The 1,863-nt window shown below is 58.3% G+C and overlaps 1 long non-coding RNA gene across 1 annotated transcript; it reads left to right on the forward strand.

Annotated features, from left to right (window-relative positions):
• Window positions 1-368: 368 nt before the first annotated feature.
• Window positions 369-1,404, forward strand: LOC144307088 (uncharacterized). The gene is made up of 2 exons (XR_013374059.1): window positions 369-443; window positions 1,037-1,404. It is a non-coding gene; the product is annotated as an uncharacterized LOC144307088 (long non-coding RNA).
• Window positions 1,405-1,863: the final 459 nt, after the last annotated feature.

Genomic DNA, 1,863 nt, shown 5'->3' on the forward strand with positions numbered 1-1,863 from the left:
TATAAACGAGTTACTCATAAGCTGAATTCGTATATGAACAGCGAACACTGAGACTTGAGCTCTGAATCACTTCCATTCCTTTCCGGTTGATCCCTCCCCTTCTCCCAATACCTACATACATTTACCCTAAAAAGCATCGCTAGCACTAGTTCCACAGCCTCCTCCTCAAGGTCCAGAACCAAGGCCTGCAAGATGCCGACCACATGGGCCTTCCCCATAGGAATCCGCACCGACTACGGGAGTTTAGGGGGCGGTCTTCAATACGGCCTCATCAATCCTACAAGGAGAACCGAAGTGTCCCTGTTGTTCTTGGCTCCGCTGCGGAGGGCCGGGGCGGGAGTTAACTGAGGCGGGGAGGGAGGGGGTGGAGGATACCGGATTAAGGTCGGTGCAGTGTGAGGGAGTCTCCCAAGTAGTGGGACCCTGGAGAGGAACGAGACGAGGTGAATTCAGCTCCGGGCACTCAGTCTGACTTAGGCGGTGGGGGTCCTGCTCAACTAGGGAAACTGGTCGCGAAGAAAGCGACCCGGGGTCAGTTCTCCCTCGGGGGCGGGCGGCGGGCGGGCTTGCAGGGGCTGCTCCGGCTCCGACGGTTTCGCGCACACCGGAAGTGGGGGAGGGGAGGGGAGGGGAGGGGAGGGAGGTGGTCGGGGAAGGAGCAGGCGCCGTGGGGGTGGGGCGCGGGGTGGGGGTGGGGGTGGGGGTGGGGGTGGACGGAGCTGGGAGCGGGAGCCCGGGGCTCCCAGCTCGCCCAGGCGAGGGCGGCGGCGGCGCGGGAGGTGGGGGAGGGGAGGGGAGGGGGAGGGGAGGGGATCGCTACGGCGGGGCCCAAGGACCCGCTCTGACTTCCCGGACTAGGCCGCAACCCAGGGGCGAGGGGAGGCCGCGGCCACTCCCCTCGCCCTCTCCCCCACCTCCCCTGCCCCGAGCCACCGGGAATCAAAAAACGGGTCTAGTTACCAGAGAACAGAAACTTTACCGAACCGCCGACACCGCCCCGGCTCCCGCTTGCTGCCACGTCTTTCTTCTCTCTTAGCCGCTGCCGCCCGCCGTCCTCACAGCAGCAACACCAGCACAAACGCAAAACTGCCAGCGTCAAAGATGGCGCCTGGCTACAGGCTCCGCTCTAAGACCCGGCCAGGACAAGTGCCAGCACGACGCAAAGCGAGAGGATTCTGGGAGTTGTAGTTTTCCCTACGAGGCGAGGCTTAAGATGGCTCCCCGGGGTCACGGGGTCACGCGTGAGGGGAGGCGCTGGGACGCGGGAGGGGGGTGTCTTCGTTTGCGAGGAACGCGCTCTTAGAGACACGGGTCTCTTGGAACCATCATTGGCCAAAAATCGTTTTTAAAGTTTCTCAGTCAAAAAAAAATAAATAAATAAATAAAGTTTTTCAGTCAAGTGAAGTACTGAGCGATAGAGCCGCGGGGACGGCTGTCTACCGGACAGTAGGCCCTCGTGTGTTTCCTACCAGAGAATCTGGTCCATGAATGAATTGCCCGAACCGTGTATGATTTCCATTTAGAAATGAGCTACTTGCCCCTCTTTTGATTGGAGGAGGGGAGATCGGGCCTGGGGAAGACAAGTTTTTGTCTTGGAAAAAATAATTCATGCCCCTTACCATGCTCATGAGGGTTGGAGCAGGAAAAGGGAAAACCAGGGGTCGCCCCGGCCACTTCCTTATTGACATTATCCTGCACTTTACAATTTCAATGTATTCACTTTTTCCTCTGATTATACAAGTAATACGTATAAGTGGTCTAAGTTTTTTAGATTGATAGTAAAGCGGGTGGGCGTCCAGGCACCTTTTATTCCCTCCCAGGCTCGTTCTGCCAACTACCAGCTTGGTGTGGGGGCCTCAGCCC

This window comes from Canis aureus, chromosome 38 (assembly GCF_053574225.1).
Source record: "Canis aureus isolate CA01 chromosome 38, VMU_Caureus_v.1.0, whole genome shotgun sequence".
NCBI classification, from domain to species: Eukaryota; Metazoa; Chordata; class Mammalia; order Carnivora; family Canidae; genus Canis; species Canis aureus.